At 29.8% G+C, this 23,040-nt stretch overlaps 1 protein-coding gene across 1 annotated transcript in view; it reads right to left on the bottom strand.

Annotated features, from left to right (window-relative positions):
- LOC129963277 (uncharacterized) overlaps positions 1-19,223 on the bottom strand; it is a 70,528-nt gene extending 51,305 nt beyond the window's left edge. Inside the window, exon 1 of the mRNA XM_056077531.1 lies at positions 19,045-19,223. The gene's annotated coding sequence lies outside the window, so the exon portion shown is untranslated. The remainder of the gene's footprint in view (positions 1-19,044) is intronic.
- Between the last annotated feature and the right edge of the window lie 3,817 nt (positions 19,224-23,040).

Here is a 23,040-nt window from a genome sequence, read left to right as displayed (position 1 = left end):
AGATTAATGTATTGTATTGCTGTAAATTTCTCTTACATACAAAAATAATTGCACAACTTCTTTACTATTATAATTGATTGATTATTTTATCAAACATTTGTATGTTATATAAACTTAGCATTACTCACTTTTTCCCTAAAACCGATATTACCAACAGTTACCATGGAGCAAGTTTGAAACGATTGCACCTTTCCTTTCAACGATTTTTCAAATTTTTTTTTATTTTCCACGAACTTTTCTTCCAAGAACGGTAAGCAAACTTTAATGTTCCGTGTCCAAAGGTTGCGCAATTGACAACCTGTATAAATCAGTCCCAGGTTTTACCATACTAATTTAAAATCCCGAACCCAGGTGTTGGGGAGCAAACCAAAAAATAAGCCAAGTCTCGAACTGGTTGGACCACTTTAAATGCTCAACTTCCTTCCATTCCACGTGACATGTTGATTTGAAGCTTCCGATGCGTCCAGGACAGAGGTCACATTGATTGAATGTGACACGGCGCACTTCGACAATGCGTTATTACGCATGCTTTTAAAATACACTGAGTGAGAACGCGTGGGAGTGTTGCATCGCCGTTGGTTTGCATTCGGCAAAACAAATAGAGACGAGACTCGGCAATCTCTCTTTTTGTTCGTGTGAGTTATTACCGTAGTTGGTTTTTTGAATTTACGACTTTAAAAAGCTCACGTCTTGCCTAACAAGTTGAAAGGAAAGGAAGTAATGAATGTGCAACAGCGATATGGAATTCTATGCAAACGCTCGTTTCTCAAGAGAACTAGTTTTCTCTCTCGAGAGCGGCGTGCTTTTATTACTGTCTCGTGCATGGAAACAGTAAGAGAAATGTATTGTAACTGTCGGAAAATTCGAACTCGAAATTTTGGTGAATATCTCCGTTTCAGACGTCCCTTAATGAGATAAAATCAATTTTAGAATTATATCTGCCTACTTGTCTGTAAACTTGACAATCGAAAACGAAACGAAGTAGACAAATGTAAGTTAGCATGTGGTTGTAATGCCAAAATAGTAAATATGTATCGAATTTCATGCGAGATCTGTCTACAAATAAATTTCTCTGTCTATCCATCTGTATGCACATACTCTCTATACCACACTAAACTCTATACCATATCTAGCTGAACTCTATTCACAAAACTGCAGCACTCTAGATGGATGAATTGTGCAGCATGGTTTATCACTAGAATTATAGATTTGTATCAACTTTTGGTTGAATTTTGCTAAATTTGTGACTAGCTATTCTACTGAACATGAACTCACAAACTCAAGAGCTCAGCATGATTAATGGATGAATTTGAACACATGATCTTTATAAGAGACCTATAAAAATCATAAGTCTGTGTCAAATTTTAAAGTAAATCTGTGAGTCTTCAGCAAGATGAAACATTTAAATCATTGCTTTTTGAGTTGTCGCGTGCATATGCAAGCGAAAGCATGGACAGACGGCCAATCTTTTAAAGGAATTTATGTTTTATATCTGTCATATATCTGCATTTTACTTTAAATCTATGTACCGAATTTTAATATATCTATCTCCTTTCCTTTTTATGGTTATTTCGTTAACTTATATTCGAAAATAGCTGGACAGTTATAAGACGCCCTTTGAAGGGATACCATATAAAATTTGATAGTGATAAATAATTTTTATGTATATACAAAATTTCATCTGACTAGCTCACATTTTTTTGAGTTATCATGTTTACAGATAGACCGACAGACTGGCATAATCCTAAAACTTGGTTTCCCGGACTCAGGAAACAAACTGGAATTTGTTTTTTCGGATTCAGGAGACTTTTTCAAGAACGTAGAAATTCGTTAAACTTACGAGTTCAAAGTTTTTGACGTTTCACATTGTTTTTAATATTTCGTGTACAAGAAAATAAAAACGACAATATTGTTTAATCGGGGACAAAAATTTTCACTAGAATAAAATATTGAGCAATAATAAAACTTTGAATAATAATTTTAGGTTTTGCTTATAGAAAGTTCTAATATGACAATTTTAGATTTAAAAAATCAATTTTTATTCCTTATCAAAATTTTGAATAATATTCTTTTATTCTCTTGATTCTAAGCACTTTTTAAAAAATCGTATTTTATATAAATAAAAACAAATAAATATAATAACAAAGTGTCTTATATCTCTTTCCATCGTCAAAATAAAAATAAATAATATTTATTAGAATTTATTGTCCGTTTTTGCCTGTCGTTTTTATCATTTGATTCGATATATTTTCAATATATGAATTAAATTTTAAAAAATGAATGAAAAATAATAAATAAAAAACATGAAAATTACCTAATTCAAACAAATGTTAGCTAGAGTTCTCGCAGTTTAATTTTGAACAATAAAGAAAGCCATTATTTAGAAGAATAAAATTGATCCTAATGATTCTTCAGATGATTTTGAATCTACACGAAACTCATCTTCTAGGTGTTTTTTCTTTATTTATTATTTTATTATTTATATAAATCTAAGCATTGAAAAGCATTAAATGATTAGTTATTACTATAGCACATTGTATAAATGTTAAAAGGAATAAGGCGCATAGTTAAATAATAAGACGTCAAAATATTTAATTTCATTTTGTCACATGAAATAAATATCAAAAGCTAGATCGTTTGCTGGAATACTTTCAATTTTCTACTGAAAAAAAATTACTGTAACCACGAAATCGAAATTCTTCCTAATGACTCTCGGACCCAACATTTTATTACTTCGAATCAACAGACACACAATCACTCCAGGTGCGGTATATTATTCAATTTTACGCCTCAAACCCGGTGCCTAATTGCTTCGAATTGCAAAATAACATTTTCAGCACTCTTCGTAAAAAAAAAGAAGAAATCTTCCCGCACAATTTCAAGGTCTAGCAAAGATCGTTTTTGGAGTTAATTGAGGAACAATTTTATCGTGCATCGCATGAACGATAAAACCGGTTCTCTTGTAGATATTTTTTGTGCTCCGCTTACATTAAATGACGCTTTTAGAAATCATTATGATTTCGACCACTTGATGATAGGGAAGTGGTTGTCTGCCTCTATTCAGGTATTCATGTAAAAGGGTACTTTACAAGTAAAAGGAAAAGATAAGAAATCTTTTGGAAGAGATGTTCTATTTTGGAATAATTCGATGCGGGAGTGCTTTTCAAATAATATTAAATGGAGGATGGCTTTTTGAAGTTGGGGAGTTATTGTGTCCATCATTCGGAATTTAAATACAGCCTGTTGCGGTTACAAAATGTGTTTTATTCGACGTTTATTGCGTCATAAATATTCGGTTAATTTTCGTGCTATTGTGGTTTGCTCGTTGGTGGATTGCGAATTTGGAATGCGGAAATGTGTTGTTTGAATAAAAGGAAAATAAATTCAGCAATAGTTGTAACAATATGCTACATAACATGTTGTTACGACTACTGCTGAATGATTATACACAAATGTTATAAAAAAACTTCTGTGTTAAGCAAATAGTCCTGATCTATAATCTTTTATAATAAATAAACGGGTCAAAATTAAAACAAATATAATTTTAATCTCTGTAAATGTTTATCAATTAAATTCCAAGAATTCGATATATAAGTTTAGCATTGCACTTTTTCATCTATTATAAATGATTGAGAATTTTATTAAAATTAACAAAAATTAAATTTTAAAATTCGAAAGCTTCAAATTAAAATTTTTAAGTTTTAAAGCCATTATTTGATTAGAATTAATATCATGAATTTACTGACTAAATACAGGAAGTTATTACAACATATTACAATATTATAATAACGCTTGTTATTACAACTTAATAACAAGCGTTATTATTAATTATAATAAGTTATGAGAGACTTATAATAATATCCGTGCTTTCTCATAAATTCAAATTTACCTAAATGAAAGAGAGGCTTAGTATTATTATAATATAATGATAAATGTGGAGTTCAGTGCTGTCGAACCTATTTTTCAATATTTTGTGCTATGAATTATCAGAAAAAATCTAACAAAATAAAAAAGAAGGATAAAGAGATGTAAATAAGTCTTTTTATTAAATTTTCTTTTTAAAAATATAAAAATGATAGTGAGTAGGTTTAAAATTTTATTTTGAACTTATATGCCTATAATTACAAAACCGATCTCCATCATAGTCTGAGAATCAGAGATAAATTTAGCTTTAATTTAATTAAATTCGTGAGCCTTTATGAAATTAAACTATGGCTATTTTGAAATGCATCTTATAACTTTTAACCATGGTTAGATGGTGAAGATGACATTTGAGAGCTATACATTTTCCAAATTTCAACACCACACTAATAGAAATGCATTTTTGTGGAAACCACACTACACCTGAAATAGCACCACACACACGCGTTTTTAAGGCACCACACTAATAGAAAGGCATCAGGAGGATGACACCTGAGAGCGATACATCTTCCAAATCTCCACACTCCATTAATATAAAGGACGGATTTAATGTGCAACATGCCCAAAAACACGATGAGCATTTACTACAATCTGATGTCGAACATGCATTTTTAAGTTCCCAAAGGAAGCTCTACATTGATGCTTACTAGAGCGGCATCTAGTTTCAGTTGATGTAGTTCAGGATTTAATATTGTTATTGTTTTATCCTAAGTATTTTCTACTTTGTAGATTTGAATTTATAATGCATTTTAATAAATATTGTGAAATAGTGAAACAAACGTTGTCTGAAATTCGGTACCAAGTGATACAGCATATATCTAATCAAATTTTATTAATTAATCGATTAACTAAATACATTAAAATAGTGTATTGTTATCAAGACGATACAAATGCATAAAAATTGAAAAGTGAAGAAAGCGAGGGAAAATAATATCATAAAATTCCTTCCACAAAAATATACGTTTTTTAAACGGCAGGCACTTTAACAGGACAGTTATTTTTATTAGAAAGAAATCATGGTAAATCCGTCCGAAATTCTAATAAAGTACGTAAATTATTTAAATATTTAAATAATTTACATGCAGTAATTTATAAAATAGTCTGTAAAATGTATTCTTATTTTAAGTAATTAAATTTAATTCACTTAAATTTGAATTAATTTTTATTAATTTTATTTTAAATTATATATGTGATTTTTATGCGTAAATGACATTTTCAGAAAAATGTATGATATCTCAAAGGAAAAGAAAAGGGGAATTTTATGAGAAGATTTATTCTTTGGAATAAAAAAAATATATATGCTGAAACAAGCAAGAAAATACTAGAAACTCGATTTAGAGCTATCATCAACATCATGTTATTTTATTCCAATCAGTAAGAAATAAATAATGGCATTTTTTAAATAAATAATTGTGTGTGTGTGTGTGTGTGTGTGTGTGTGTGTGTGTGTGTGTGTGTGTGTGTAACATAGTTTTGCATATGAGTAGCAAAAAGAAGACTAATTGGAAATTCAATTTATTTTTCTACGGGAGGGTACGGGAGGGATTTGTACACGGGTGGACCGATGAGACGAATCTGTTTACATCGGAACACAAGTGAAAAGTGTAAGAAATTTTTCCCTTAGTGCTTTTATTCAGAGACTCTCATAGGGATTTCTTTGACTTGTGCCGATATAGGAAAGAGAATATATGTATCTTTGGAAACTATGCCATGGCTGTGAGAGATTTTTATGCCCTTCCTCGGAGTGTGAGATTTCCAGACTCAGAATTTTTTTTAAACGCATGTTAGATTTCAGAAGTAATAGAATAAAAAAAATGAAATTTGGTTCTGAAAATAATAGAAAATTTAAGAATAAGGTAACATGTACCGAGTTAAGGTAAAAATTAGGAAATTAATTAATATATTAATTAAGAGAAGAAAGATTATTACATGTATGTGTGTGTGTTTCACATTTTTCTTAGATGTGAATAGCAAATGCAGGCACATAATTAAAATAATTAACAATACATGACACATTTTCATTCGCTGTAAAATACAATATTGTTATTAAAAATCATTGGAAATATGGCTGAGTTTTTTGCAGTTTGATTATTATTTGAAGATACATATATTTTCTTGATGAATTTATTCTAAAATTTAATTCAGAGTGATCACTTTTTTGTAAAGACCGATTGTTACATTTATTCTACAAAGTTATTCTGTTTTTGACGTCATATGCATGCGGACAGACAGACTTAATGAGACTCTATTTTAAATTAAACCATATTTTCTGTACAACATGTTTCAAAGTATCAAAAACATTTAGTAATATTAATGTTAGCTCATGGAAACTGTGTAACCAGCTGTTCGATCGCATAAGCCCTGCAGTTACAGAGAAAGAGGAAAACTTTCTCCTAAGATGCAGAAGCGATTAGCCGGGACGTGTTTCTGATGTAAAATGAAGTGAAATCTATTCTTCATCACCGTCCTTCACTAGAGGCAAAACCGACCTCTGGACTCGAAATCCACATCCATACAAAGCAATTTGTCATTCACGACCAGAATAGACTTAATCACAGCACGTAGATTTGTCCACTGTTACGTTACCAGGAACCAGCGATGTAACACGATCCACTGTTTCATTTGTTTTGGGTGCAAGTTGTAATCGCAAAGGTTAATTAGAGATTTAAAAAAGAGCGATAACCTTTAAAAGGTTGAAAAATTCAAAATGAATACCCTGTTACGAAATGTTCGTTGCAGTCTGCGTTTGATGCTGAATGTAACGAATAAACTTATTTATTCCGCAGCTGAAATTGATTTTACTTGTACTCATTTATTCCGCAGCTGGAACTGATTTTACTTGTACTAATTTATTCTGCAGCTGAAACTGATTTTAATTGTACCGAGAACTATTCATAGAAAGACCGTGGCTTTTTTTTTACTTTCTTGTATCGAAGTATATAGGAAATATTGGAATTGTCAAAAAATGCGATGCCGAAATTTTGACGAATCTTCATATGTCAGACTCTCCTGAGCCCAAAAAACATATTTTGGCATTATGTTTGTTTGTCGGTGAACACGATAAATCAAAAACACTTTGAGCTAGACGGATGAAATTTGGTTTTGGAAATTTCAACCAATCCTATAGATTTCTATCGAAGGAAGTCTGCCTATCTAGCTGTTTGAGAACATGTGAACTCGGTAAGTACAAAACACAAAATGCTTGGTCGATAAAATTTGGTAAATAGGCTTAGAATCTACAATATAGGCACTAAAAGTAATGGTTGATAGACTGTCGGGCTATAACTTCTTACGCATTTAAATGCAATGTCTTAAATCAATGAAATTAGGTATGTTATATTGACATTACAATTGAAGTTTTGTGTTATATTTTGATGTTAATTGCGTCCAAAATACTTATTCTCGCTATAGATACAAATTCATACCAAAGATTTATACTTCGTAACTATTGTTCACCAGTGCCATGCAAGCAATTCGGGACCTTACCCAGGTTCCATATTTTTATGTGGAGGAAAGGAGATAAGACCTTTATTGAAAAGTATGTGAGAAATTTTCGGAGAGAACACTCCGGTTGTTCTTATTAAATAATTCTTTTACCTCTTATAATTTTAAACGAGCAATTTTTGTATAAATATAAATTTATTTCGCGTATCTCGGAAACGGGTCTAACGATTTGGATCAAATTTTATATTTAGATAAGGTTTTGCTTTTTTAAGTTTTTCATAACTATTTCTATTATCTATTGTGTTACAATAAAGTAATAATTTATAAATCATATTCATCAGCACTGCGAATGATTTTTTTAAGCAATGGCATCTAATTACAGTCATGAACGGGGCTGTTAGCCTCATTTGCCTTATCTTTCATCTGTAGAATATTTATTTAGCTGTATTATTTGTTCCTTTTGAAAAATATACCACCAGATTTGGTACTTAGTCCAGCACTACATAGCAGAATGTGTCGAGTTCAAAGAAATGAGAGGAAAACTCATTATGGATAGTCATTTTTACTCAATATTATAATACCCTGGAAATTTAAAAATATTAAAAGAAATGATGGAAAAGATTTCCAGCCTTTTACCCATCGTATGAAGATTCTTTGAACTTTTGCCGGCCGTTGTTTTCTTATGCAAAAATTTGTATAGTTAATGGGCATAACAGCCAGTCACAATAATCCCTGTTTATACGGCTTAGTTAGTTCTATGGTAACGGGGTGACTAACTGTAATTAAAAAAAGATTTGGTATTCGTCTAACTGTTTTATTTTATTTTACAGTACTGTATTTTGCAGTCTAATGTTCAGCAATTAACATCAAATTAATAAATAACTAATTAATGACTTGGCTTTTTGTGCCGTACCAAATTTCAACACGCATGCGTCTGTACTTCAGTGCGCATGCAGACTTCAGCTGAAAGCTTCAGAAAGTCCTTTTGCGCCACACCAGGTGGCCAGGGACCACCAACGGCTATACATGGCTACCAATCTTTTTTCTAGAACGTGGTAGCACTCAGGAGGAAATGAAAAGTCATTGCTGAGGTAGTTTGAATCGATTGATTGCGTGAGTTCTGTGGAAGAGTTATTATAGCGTTTCCACGCCGTTTTTTTAATGCTTTTTTTTACTTTTTCAGATGAAGAGAGCACAAATGACAGACATACTAAAGAAAAGTTCAAAGTTCGTGATCGTCAGCGAATGATATCCTCTTAACAGAACATACGATTTCAGAGCTAAACACATACTTACAGGTAATTAAGAATTCGAAGTTCAATATTATTTTGTTATGTGTTACTATTCTTCGAAAAAAATCAAAAACAAAATTTCGTCATTAAAAGAAATATTAAAATATTAAGGGAATTTCAAGATTTTATCAATAAACCAACATGGAAGTTCAAATTTTTATCAATAAGCCAATATCGAAGCTCAATATGGATGTTCAAATTTTTATCAATAAGCCAATATGGAAGTTCAAGTTTTTATCAGTTATAAGTAAATTTGGAATCTCCGCGCATTCCATTTTCTCCTTCCTCTGGAAAAATTATTAAATTTTTTATTGTTTTTTTTAAAAATTAAGTAACTAAAACTATGGATAAAATTTCAGACAGATTACTAATGTAAATGTATTTACAATTTAAAATATTTTCTTAATAGGGAACAATGTTCCCTAATACACTAAGCATGCTCTGTCAGAAGTCAATAAAACTCCTACACATTGATGCTTTCTTTATTAATATCTTTAGGATTTGTAATAGTTGAGAAAAGGAAACCTGGCAACAGAAATAATGAAGAGCATTTGCAACAACTTTGAATGAAACAAGCTTTAGGATAAGTTGAACGAGTTCCAAAAAGGTTTATTATTGTAGAGAAACAGAATCATCCATAATCTTTTTCTACCAACAATCGTTTTATTAGAAATCAATTCAACCAGCATTTTAGGTCACCGTGACTTGATGATAAAGTCTCAAATTTGAGAGTTCCAGGTTCTAAAAGGGATTCTTCCAAACGTTCTTTATGGATACAGGTCTTTCTAAATACCTTCTGGCACGCGTGAAACGGAAGTCTGGAAAGGAAGGGGACCGACTGCCAGGGATACTACATACCAGGGATAATGGGAGGATTTAGTGTGAAGACAGAATTGAAATTATCACTATGGTAATTAAAAGATCAGTTTCACAGCAGAAAATGAAAACTTATGGATTTATTGATTCATTATATATATAGCAGATTATAAAGAAATAAAATTCTACTGTATAACAGGTAAAAGTTAACGGCGTATTATAATTTACAACATTATGGGAAAAATTTTTTAATGCATTTAATATGTAAGATTTGATATGTAAGCCGTTCAAAAATACTTGCTTTGAAATTTGATCAGAATTAGACCGTAGTAAGGTATTCAAATAACTAAGAGAACTCGAATAACATTTTATAAACTATTATTTACGCATGCACTATATATTTACAAAAAATTCTTCTTGTTATATTAATAAAAGTTATAAGTAACATTCACGTCTAAATTTCAAAAATATTCTAATCTTTTGTACCATTTTCTTACGAAAAACCACTTAAATTAAAATTTAAAGCATATTTCTTATTCAAATTTGGTGTAATAATGACTCGAGGTGTTTTGTAGTTACTGAACAAAAGAATAACTAAACTGTTCATTTAGCAATAATTTTTAGTAGTTTAAATCTTCACAATGTTAAAAAATTGAAAACTTCATGTTATTTAACGTTCGAAACTCAATATTTAAAGAATAGATCGAAATACGGCTTATTTTTTTTTTAAATTTAGGAACTAAATAATATATTTCTTAAGTTATTGGCAAACTTTTAAGCAAATGATTTGATAACTCTCTAAGTTAGAAGATTTTTGATTTATACTTCTTTTTAGTCTAAAAAGATCTTTCTCCAATTTTTAAAACACTTTTGTCACATAACTTGTATATTTTGGTTTCATAGATGTTTTTTCAATTTTTTTTTATCCAAAAACTCAAAAATATAATTATTTTAGAATATATTTATCGTGAACATAGTCATATATCTTAATATGCAGTTCTATTATTTAAAAAATATAGCCTCGGTTTTTATAATTTATTTTATTTAAGCGTATTCATTTATATACAAATTTATTTTTTAATTAGGAAATACATTAATATTTTATGAAAGCAGATTTTGAGTGATACAATGGTTTTGTCAAAACAAACATTTGCTAGAATCAGTTTCAATTCAATAATATATTATCGAAGATTACCCATAACTTTTCCATTTCACCCTAATAATTATATTTACGGACAAGACACAGGAATTATTTCTGCGTAACTTCAGGATTAATGTGTTTCTAATCAGACAAAACCAAATTTTTTTAAAGATATTTACTGAATATTTCAATGAGATTTAATAAAATAAATGATTATATTTTTATTTATATAGTTAAAACAATACTTATTTTTTATGTATGGTTTGGAATTTGTATGGAAAATTTTTATAAAATTATATTTTAAATAGAACTGTATAAAAATAAAATCCTCGTAAAAATATGTGGCGATATCATTTTGAAATAATATATGTAAAAAAAAGGTTATTTTTTTATTGCTGTCTGCTAAAAATAAAAAGTGCTAAAACATTTGAAGTGTCAACGCCATGTGTAAGCAAAGTGCAAGACAAATATACATTTAACTGAAAGTGGTTACATCAGTGGATTGGCTAACATTTCATATTGCAACTCCTTTCCTACAAGGAAAAGATGATATTTTTAGAACGCTTTAAAATGTAGAATATAATGAAGAAATGCTTTCATGCTTTCTATGGTTACCGCAATGTTTTAAAATTTCGTAAAAGCTTTTTTACTGACTTTCTTGCTCTTTGTTTAATTTACATATAATTCATCTCAATAATTTTAACTTTAAATGATATATTTTGCATTCAAATTTGGAAAGATTCAAAGAGGAAAGTTATTGTAGAGGTATAATTACAAGTAAGTAGTTATTTCACAGCTCTAATCATACACAAGGTTTAATCTTAAATATATTTGATAATAAAAAAAACTAGTTTTTGAACTTTGAATTTTATTTTGTACTAGCCGCCTTTGGCGACCAGCCGGTTCGCCAATCATAATTTTAATAATTAAATATTTTATGCAATTCCTACTTTAATAGCTTCTTCATCAAAATATTTTAAAACTTCAAATTATAGTCATATAATTCATTCATAATATTATAAAGTCATAACGTAATATGTATCTTTCTAATTTTCTGTTAGCACCCGTAGAATTTATGCTTTAAAATTAAGTGGAAAGAATTAATCTTCAATTAATATAATAATATTTTTTACTAAAACAAAGCATTTTTTTTTATAATCTGATTACTGAAAATAGTCACTCTGCGTTTAAACTTTATGGGCACTAAAGAATATCTTTTTTAATTTATGTAATATCTTAAGAATTTGTCAACAAAATTTTCTTAGATTCATTATGAGCAGATTGATTCATTAACAATGTTTAATTTTAAATGCATCAAACACTAAGAAAATAAAGCGAATCGTTTAAAATAAACGGTTGAAAACAGGTTTTAAAAAAACTACTTAAAAAACGATGCACTTAAAACTATAAGCATATACAAAAAATATATAACTAACATAAATACATTTTAATTACAAAAGCATACAACGAACCTAAAAATAATTTAAATCCAGTCCGCATCCGTTGATAATAACTGTCAACACAATGCGGAATTCAGAACACAATGCGCATGCGTGAATTTTCAACGCCAGTTACGTAACGCAAATATGTGATTTTTTCTACGCCAGTTGAGGTAACGCTATGCGGATTAGAAATTTTTAATTTCCTTTATTCTGTTTTATTTTAATTCAAAAGTACATCAAAATGAATCTGAAAGATCGATTCATTAACAATGTTTAATTTTAAATGCATCAAACATTAAGAAAATAAACAGAATCGTTTGAAATAATCCACCGAAAAATGTTGACCCTAGCCTCATTACTGTTGGGAGAAAAAAAAACTGAAGCCTTACTCATTTGGCGGTGGGGACAATGAAAGATTTTTTTTGGCGGAAAAGTTGGCGGTGGGGAAAATGGAAGATTTTTTTGGCGGGAAAGTTAGTTTTTAATTAATAATTAAAATTCTAGTTAAAAATTCGAAAAAAGGAACCCCAGGTACACATTCCCAACCTCCAAGGTATACATGTACCCAAATTTGGTAGATGTAGGTCAAACGGTCTGACCTGTATAGCGCCAACACACACACACATTGAGCTTTATTATAAGTACAGATTGCAAAATGAAGAATTAATGTCTAATACTGGAGAACAGGATGAAACGTGTTATTAAAAAAGAAATTAAATAAGTAGTCTGATTAATTTCCAAGTTTAATTAAATCGTATTTAAATAGTTCATTAATTTTATTACATCCTGTTTTAGTTTTATTAAATCACATTTAAATAGTTTATTAATTTTATTAAATCAAGTTTTTAATTTTATTAAATCATATTTAAATAGTTTATTAATTTTATTAAATCGTGTTTTGTGACGACAATGGACCACTTCCATTATCGTCATAATTTTCGCTTATTTGCCCGAAACAAATAAATATTTAAAAAGAATTTTCAATTTGTTCATTTATCTTTAGTATTGAAATCGGTTTTGCCATTTCGCTGCGTTGCCATGACAACAACACTATCAAGGCGAGAAGAAATGACAAATTGTTGTTAGTTTCATTTCATTTCCTGTTACGCTTTTTGAACCATATTCTTTTCCAGTTTGCATGCATTTATAAAATAGCGGAAGTTTAAAACCATTCCGAATTCGATCCAAATGACTTAATTCCTCATGAATGAAATCTAAAACAACTTCTTGAATAAATACAAGATCTTTTTTTTTCTTTTAACACATTGAGAACAAACGGAAAACAACAAAGGAATATAAATGGGTTTCATTACAAGCAAACGATAAGATATAGATCTTTATAATAGATGATGTTTTTGCTATCTGTAAGTGGCAACATTTCTAGAAAATTCTTGATGCAGATGCACGGAGACATAAAAAATAAGGATATTTATTTTCCTTAACATACATAAATGTGTTTTGTGGTTTAACGTGTTTTTATTTATCAAATAAGAAAGTACTTCCTTAATTTCGAAACTGATGCTTCAATTTCGTAGAATTCTTTCTTGAAATTGGTCAATTCTATTAAATAATGTTTCGACATTTTCTAAAAGCAGATAAATGTCTTCATTAATGTATTCTAGTAATTTAGAATATGGGATGAAAGGCCATTTCAAATGCTTACTTTTTAATAAAAATTTATCAAAATAAATTTGAATTTATTATTTATTTGATAAATTTGAAATTATTTTTAATAAATTCAAATTTATAAAAATTTCTACCAATTATATAAAAAAGGATCGAATTATGTAGCGAAAGAGGAAGCATACATTAAAAATGCGAAAATTTTGGAACCCAGTCCTGGGATTGGGGTCTACGTACCCAATATAAGAAAAAATATATTTTCCTTTTTTTAAAAAAAAGTATTTAATCTTTATTTCTGAAAAATGGAGACGGCATATACCAAACTATATTTTTACCTTTATTTTATTTCAAAAGTACTTGGAAGAATGGTATAAAGTGAGACAATGCAGAATAAATTTATAAGGCTGAAAGAACGACCACTGATACGGTTATTGGCTAGAGGGATTGTCTCATGAAGATGAGAAGGAATTATTGTTTTAGAGTATGTGGGGGAGGGGGGGGGCTTGGCTATACTTTTTGATAGGGATGGGTTCGGCTCTCGGAAGCAATATTTTCATACACATGGCATGTTTCACATGATTGCGCCAATTTAGAATTCATTTGAACATTTTCTATTTACTATTCATTTCATTACACCACAGGTTAGTGACGTCACAGCTAATTATAAAAGGCATTTAGATATCAGATGACATTCTCAGTTTTGTTAAATTGTAGTAAAAAAAACACTTTCAGTATTAGCTCTCAATAATTTATGAAGGAGAAAGATCTTGCTATTCTTCAGAAAGAATCCTCATTTAAAAAGGAAATTTAGAAGTTCCCTATTTAAAAATTAAGAAAAAAAAAATTCTTATTTTTCAAGAAAATTTACATTTTTTAAAATAATAATCTCTATTATAGGAGAAATCAGTAAGAGTTCTTCGTCCTTCGTATACTTCATAAAAAATATTTTTTTTTTTATGTGCATAAAGTGCATAGAGCTATGGAGGTAAAATTAACCTTGTGCCTTGATATAAAAACCTTGTAACAAAATTCGTGTGTCTAATTTGCTTCGATTATTGTGTTATCGTGTTCATATATAGCTATAATTCCCTTCCTCCTCTCCCCCAAAGAATATTTTTGGGGGATTTGTAGAGGTCTAAATCATGAAAGATTAATTAAAATTTCGAATGCGAAATATTTGATAATTCCACTTGCCATACTGCTCATTCAAAAGAGCAATAAAATCAGTGTTTATTAAATAAGTTCTGAAACGCAATCAGTATTTATATATTATTTGATGGCAATCAAGTTATTTCAGAGAGGTTATTTCAACTCGAAAGAATTTATATTACTTTAACAAAAAGCATTCTCAGATTTAGTATTCAAATCACAGAAGTACACTTTAACTCTGATAAATATCTCTACGAATCTGTTAAAAGGGTTCATTTTCATTTTTATCAGCCGTCAAAACTGCCTGCCTTCTCTGTCCAGGAGAATAGGAATAATTGCTTCTTTCTTCAAAATCGACAGCGAAAATACCGATTTAAGACATCTCAATCCCGCCTGTCATGTTCTCGAAATCCCAGTCAATGCCAAGTGTCATTTAGTGTTTTCCGTAAGTCAGCCCGTTGCCATTTTTCTATGCAAATGGATGATTCATTGATGAAGGAGTGCCGATGGGTGTGGATAGCAGGCGCGAGAAGTCCTATTCAAAAAGTAATCTGAGAATAATCGATGAAAATACATTCAGATTTAATCGATTATCGTATATAAAGGATACATTATTATCTATGTTGATCTTGATATTGCATTTCCTTACAGCCAGATGCCTTTTTGGTCGTGTTTTGGACATGTGCAAGTATAAATAATCTATCTAGCAAAAAATTTTGTCTTGAAAGGTTTTTACTCAGATCATTAAGAAAATATTCATTAATCACAAAATATAATAACCAAAAGTCCTCCTCAGACTTTTAATGAGAGATATTTTTACCGTATAGAATTAATTTTAAACTGTATTCCAGTCAAATGAATAACTCACAGTACTATGTCTTCTAACGTATGATTCTTCCCAATTTTTTTTCTATTAAATCTTCTCTCTACCGTATACTAAATGGATTTCAAAATTAAATTGCCCCGAGGGCTTTTAGATGTATGACATAAAGATTACTTAGCTTCACTAACTATCTTCTGCAGACGATATTTGTTAAATAATCTACAAAAAAAATACGATTTTTTTTTTTTTTTTGCGAGCATGTTGAAGTTTTAGAAGTGATGAACCATTTTTTAAGAGCAGGGGTAGTCTGTAATCAAATGGAACTATAGTTTATAAGGGACTGCTAAAGATTTATGTCCTTTTTTCCTTTAATAAATGAACGTATTATCAATAAGTATATGTATGTAACTACCTGATCTATACATACATCAATAGTTTTGAACTTCTTAAAATTAATATAAATTTAATATTTTTAAAAATTCAAAAAATGATAATTAACAATGCCATTCGAGTCTCAGACGAAAATATCGCGCTTCTTTAAACATTATAAATCAAGGGAATTTAACTGTATTAATATTTTATATCTTATACTCTTGCCGCCATGGAACAAACTAAAGTGTTTACTTAAAATGCAAATAATTTTGATACCTATTCTATGTTATAGAACGAAATCAGGCTTTAAATTGACCAATAGAATTAAATGAGCAGAAGCCAACATTAAACACCGTGAACAAAAGTATTATTTATTAAAATAAAATGATGCTTCCCGATTGGAACTTTTGTTGATTTCATTCGAAAATTTGTTATTCGTAGTTTCTTCATAAAAGAGTTCGGACATACATTTGCCAGAAAATAAAGAAAAACAAATTTAGAGATAATTAAAATACATTAAGATAATCTAATCAGTTTTTCAAGTATATTTTTTAAAGTTTGTTTATCAGCATGATGTTGTCCAGAAACTGGTTAATGAAAGTGGGGCGATTTATATTTTTTTGCGGGACGCCCGCCAAGCTTGAGATTAGTAGGCCAATCAACTATTTTTAGATTTCAGCGCGGCTTCTTTAAAAAGCCATAAAAAGAAATACACCTTTCCGTTTCATTTTTTTTCTTAGTGCAATATGATTTTAATTAGTGTATCATTAAATGAAGTACATTTTTTTCATTATCGTTTGAGAATTATTTTAATTGGTATGATATAATGATGTTTCAAAGATAAGAATCTAATATTCTTAAATTAATTAAATTTATAAGTTTGCATATACGTTTGACAGTACGGTATATATTTTGATAACTAAATATATACTTTAAAAATATAATAAACTTGATCCTAGCTATTTCTTACGGTAAAAATAATTGCTGTCGTGCCCTATCACTTATACCTCCCCCTCTAAAAAAAATGTAACGACCGATTTCGAGACTTCCTGCATACATGAATTGTAAAACTGATTATTTATTTGTGGAATTAAAATTAAAAATAATGAAATCAAATTTTATGTTTGATAAATAGAGTGTTACTCTTGAAAAATAAAAATAAAAAGTTACGATAAAGAATAATTCCAACTGCTTCGGCGGATACAAGAAATGACAACCTTATCATTAAACTTCAAAGATTTTAATAGCTTAGACCACTTAATGATATCCTCACAGTAAATCAAAAAGTGAGAAAATAAATTGTTCTAATACCTATTATTATCCGCCTCATAAAAATGTTTGCCTTCTTCTTGTGAAACAAATTTCCGAAAATATTAATTTTTAGCCAACAAATATTAGTACAAAAGCTTATTTTGAATTTCAGCATTGTTATTCTATGATGATAGGATAGAACGTTTGGGCATGCATTTAAATAGCGGATTTTCTTTGCCATTCTTCTGTTTTGATTCAAAATCACTTTAAGTTATCCGCATACATATTTATAGCATATTATTCATGTTAAATGGATGAAAGTCGATGCCATTACCAACCTTTCATGAATAACTTAGAAGTGTCAGCAAATACATGCTCACATTCATAAAATAAGGAATTTGTAGAATAATGCATTTAAATAAGGAGGCATTAAGTTCGTATAAATTTCATAGAACCCTGGATAATATTTAATATTTATAATCAAAATTTTCAATTTCAAATAAATAATTTTTTAAATGTGAGCAGAAAAATTTGATTAAATATGATTTTCGAAATGATAAAACGGGATGACAAAGTGCAAAAGAAAGAAAGAAACTATAATCAATGACAACTTACAATGATTTTTTATTCTGATTATTTCTTACCCCTTTTGAAACAGACTTGGAATATTAATGGAAAGTTTAAGTTTCATAAATATTCGAAATGAACTTACGAAATGCTTTAATTTTTTAGTATACACCCAAAAAGCAAAAATGTCATTTATTTACTTATGATTATTATTATATTATTATACGAATCGGCAATCCCCTCCCCCCTAATTTTATCCTTAAAATTGTATATCGTTCTTTATAAACGGAACGAAAATTCGGGCCTTAATCTACCAGATTAGGGTAATAGTAAAATGAGCTGGAAAAAAGTTATTTGTTATGAAAAATGTTCGCAAAAATACATGATACGAAAAGTTTAAAGGTTCTGAACTATCGTGAAATATAAACTTAAATTCACAGAAAAGTTTAAGGATTAAATTCAAAAGGAAAGACAGTTTTCTCAAAATAAATTCTAAATATAGTTGAAATCAATTTAATTCATTATTTTAGGAGCCAAAAAAAAAACCCTTTGAAAAATAAATTATTATTAGCATTATTCTCAAAAATTGACTATGCTTCTCCATGATTTGCTTCCAGTTTACGGAATATAACATGTGAATAAAAATAAGAAAAATACCAATCACTTCTGGTCGGTAAGAAATAAATGCTTTTTCAACAAGTTTTGAGAAAACACCTAACTTGATAATTGAATTTAGTAATAATGGTAAATCTATCTATATTTTTTGTCAAATTTCAGAAACGCGTCTGACATGACAATCCAACTCAATATAAATGCATATTTTTTTTAAAAAAAAGGGAGGGCGGGGGGACACTTGTTTTTCATGCTTGCCGAAGTAAAACCTGACGTAAATCGATTCTAAGGAACGAAAGGTATAAAATTTGATTTACAGTAAAATGTTAACAAACAAATGGCACCAAATTATTTTCTTACAATATTTTATGATATTGTATATTTTCTGATATTATATAAAATATGGGAAATTCGTATAACGTACGAATATGATCGATATATTTTGATATTGCATAGTATTTTACATTTACTGGAAAAATTATCAAATTGTTTTTACATCTGAAAAATAGACTAAATACTAAATTTTTGTACTAAAATAGATAATATTTGTAAACACTCTACAAATATTCAGCAAGAAATTAATTTAATTACCTCGAATAAAGTCTCACTTTTCTTATCCTGTGTTGTTATGCAAGGACTAGTTAGCTTGTGCGGAAGGTATTTCGCAAAAACATCCACATGTGGGCAGTAAACAGACACACAACACTTCCCCAAACCGTAAAGTAGGCACCGTTTTTCGTTTCTGAAAGTTTTTCCTGCTCAAACTCTTGAAGTTTCGTACCTGTTGCGTCTGCGAAACCCTTGCCAGCCAATCGACAGGTAGAAAAGACCCGGCATACGCAACGGACCGTACTGCGCATGCCCCGAACGCGTCTTCATTACTACTTTGAAAATACTCCTTTCAAGATGCCATATACGGATCTTAGCCTAATTTTTGTTTCTTACTCGTTTTTTTAACACTTTTCTTCTCCTTTTTTTTCAGACTTTTTCTTTCAGCTTCTCTCAGACAATTACATACTAACCTTCAGGCCCATTTTCAATTGCTTTCGCTTTTTGATTTGCGCTGCAAAGAATGACCGTTTTTTTCTGCCACTTATTCTTCTTTAGAAGGATATGAGAGGTTATATATTAACTCTAAATATAGAATACGGATTTATTTATCGATCTAACTATTTGCCATCAATAGGGTGATGAATGTTCAAAATCGATTTGAACGTGCTTCGACTGTGTGCTTATCAATAAAATATCGTTTGTACCAAAAGTGAACATTTCCACCATAACTAAAACGATTATCTCATTGATGTATTGATATGTGATAAAAGTGATTATCCTATTTCATTCCCTACTCATAGTTTTTTCAAATCACTAATATTGAGTAAAGTTTGATAATAAGATAAAATAGGTTTGTAATGATACAGACTGCTTTTTAATGCGTATAATATTATGAAAGTAGGGCCTGCTAAAATGCATTTAATAATTAAGATGCCGTTTCTATAGTATTTCGAGGCAAAAGAGTGATAGAAACATTTTACTCTTATTTCAGTATTGATTGCAAGGAACGCAAGATATGGACATTCTTAATTATTAATTTCATTTCACAAATGAATGCAAATTTTTGCAGTTTCCCTTCGAATCCCCCAAAATAAATTGCAGTCATAGACAGTACTTCAGCATTAAATTAAAAGGCAATTTGAAAGCAGAGAACATATAGCGAACTACCGAAGAATAAGAATTAAAAACATTCGAATTAATCAATTTCCATTGTAATTTATTCATTCAAAATTTTGGTATCTGAATGATTTGCCATATAATGGAGTGACTCTCTAACTGCTATTCGAAGTCATTATTATGTATTATCTCAATCTAGTATTAAGATTTCAAATTCGAAACCAAAGAGTTTCAAGTCCGAATAACCGATTCCTCTACAGATTCGCCATATTTGGGATGTGAAAACTTTAAATCTGATGGTATTTTTATTTTTAAAATAAAATACCAAAAATTTAGAATACTATTTCTATTAAATTTGGAGAGGAAGCACCATTCCAGGTGGCGTTCTGGTTGGCTTCTGTCGTTTTTTGTAATATCCTCTAATAATTGTTTAAAATAATTGAATCTGCAAATGACTGTTGATATCAAAATATTCTTTTTTTTTTCCTTACTGTTTCAAAGCAAAGAGTATGTATACTTGCGAAAAAAAATCGGTTTTGAGATTTTAATAAATATTTACGTTTTAGATTTCACGAAATCAGAAAAAAAAAAAAAAATAGATAAAATCTACATGTAAACATGAAAATTAAAAAAGAACCCTAACTGACAGTAAGGTTGAAATTGGTTATGTGATATTAACATCGTAGTTATATCACATCATCTATTAAATTTCTATCAACTATTAAATCGTAGTTTATCATCATCTATTAAATTGTGGAGGAAATTCGTTTATATGAAGTTAACCTATTCTGTTCAACCACGTGCATATGAGCGTGATATCTCAAAAAAGCAAAAAGCTAGAAAGATAAAATTTAGCATATGAAATGTATCAGAGCTGTAACTGTGTACCTAAGTTTGTACCAGCTTGGTATATGTGACTGCGATAGTTAAGTAACTACCAAGAGCAATGAATTTTGGTATGCGATCTTGGAACCACAAATGTAATTGTCAAATTTTAGATTCAATAATCCAAAAGGAAGTGGTCTAGAGTGTATATCTGATTCTTTTCTCATAGAATAACTAGAATGCATAAAATCTAACCTCGAAAAGCTTTATATTGAAGTATCATAGAGGAAATCCCGAGCGAACACTTCTGCATATTCACATGAGAAGATAGTAATTTCTGTTACAAAAGTGTCGCTATATTACAAGATGATTTGTGTAATAAGCTGAGTGCCTGTAACAATTTCCCAACTCAATTTCTTCAATTTTCTGGTACATGCCCCAATAATCAGCGGGAAGGGCCAGGCCCACACTTTCTCGCATACTCTCTTATAAAAGTGAATTTGTGTTAAAAGCACGTTTTTTTTCTCTTTTTTTTTCCCCGCAACCGACTGAAGTCACATTTTTATACCGAACAACATTTGTAATCGCAAATTACCGTACTAAATTTGGTATGTTTAAGTCATTGCGTTCTTGAACTATCACATTTACATGCTTTTGAAAGTGCAGACCGATGGACGTTCAATTCCTTTTTAGATTTGGCTCGATATTTAATAGGCGTCTATAATGTACAAGGTGGTTATAATTAAACTTTTCCTATAAATGGCATCGTACAATGCAAACGGGTGAACGCATTACTGAGAAATTTGGTATATAGACTATACACGAAATGCGTTTACGGAATTTTGAAAAAAAAAAAATAATTGCAAAATGTCAACCAGAGGGCGTTTTTTTTCCGGATAAACATTAATTTTAACACAATAAACGACCAAAACGGAATACAGAAACAATATTAACTTTTATTGACTCGTTTCTGATCAACTTGTCATTGAACCACATTAAGTAAAGGCAAGGAAAAAAATAACAGTACGCTGTTTGAGAAAAACAGTTCAATTTGCTGAAACAAGAACAGATTAGGAAGAAATTGCACAAGAAGAGCAGTTGTTAATCGCGTCCAGGACGATGTAGAGAAATATACTCCATTTTACCACCCTCATTCACCTACAATATTTCAAGTCGATGGACAGCAGATCGTAACTGATCAGTTGACATGAAACGTTATGGAGTTCTTTAAGTCATTCAACGTCGCAACACCGCCTCAACAAGAACCATCATCATTACAGCCGGAAACATCGACATAAAACATGACAACGACTGCAAACGTTTCTTACCCTAGCCTGTTTTCATAAAGCTTCCTATTCTTAGCAAACATGCAAATCTCAACATTTTTTCCTATAATTGACAGCTTTTCCCGGTTTTTCATTTTATTACCCATAACTCTTGTTCTGGATTGTTAATATTGTTTCTGCATTCCGTTTTTGTCATTTATTGTATTAAATTGAATGTTTTCCGGAAAAGCGCTCTCTGGTGGACATTTTGGAACTATTTTTTTTTCTCGAAATTCCGTAAACGCATTTTGTGTATAGTCTATATACCGAATTTCTCAGTAATGCATTCACCCGTTCACTTTGTATGATGCTGTTTATAGGGGAAGTTTAATTATAACCACCCTGTAGATGTTAAATCTGTGTGCCGAATATTATTCCCTTACCTCCCATCGTGTATAATAAGTGTTAACTTATAATTGAACAGCCGGACAGACTTCCTCTGAACAGAATTTGTTCAAATTCTGACAGAAATGTACAAACTTATTGTAAAGACCATATACTGAATTTCATTAGTCTAGTTCAAAGCATTTTAGAGTTATCGATGTCACAGACAGAGAGATATTTTCAAAAAAGGTTTCGAATTCAAGAAGATATAAAACGTGAAGAAGCGTCAAAATCTGATGTTCGAATTTTTTGACGATTACTATACTTTATGTTTCGTATTCGAGAAAATAAAAATTCCATTTATATAGCAAAAAGAGTGCACCTAAGAATATGTCAATGAAATGAAGTTTTCGATTTTCATTAATTAAAAAAAAACTCTAAAATT

Source organism: Argiope bruennichi, chromosome 3 (genome assembly GCF_947563725.1).
Source record: "Argiope bruennichi chromosome 3, qqArgBrue1.1, whole genome shotgun sequence".
Taxonomy (NCBI): Eukaryota; Metazoa; Arthropoda; class Arachnida; order Araneae; family Araneidae; genus Argiope; species Argiope bruennichi.
Note: the sequence above shows the minus strand (reverse complement) of the source record. Positions and strands in the feature narration are given on the sequence as shown.